We start from the raw sequence: 213 nt of genomic DNA, 5'->3' as shown, positions 1-213 counted from the left end.
GGCCTTTTATGGTTTGAAGCGGTCGTGTTTACAGTGTGAGGCTGTAGGAACAAGCAAATGTATGCACAGAGACAAACACAAAGATGCACGCGTGCATGTGACGTGCGCACATACACAGAGGCACAGACAGACACACAAACACAGAGAGCGAGAGAGAGAGAGAGAGAGAGAGAGAGAGAGAGAGAGAGAGAGAGAGAGAGAGAGACGAGAGAG

Source organism: Salpingoeca rosetta (assembly GCF_000188695.1).
Source record: "Salpingoeca rosetta unplaced genomic scaffold supercont1.21, whole genome shotgun sequence".
In the NCBI taxonomy this organism is placed as follows: domain Eukaryota; class Choanoflagellata; order Craspedida; family Salpingoecidae; genus Salpingoeca; species Salpingoeca rosetta.
This window is presented reverse-complemented; position numbering follows the sequence as displayed.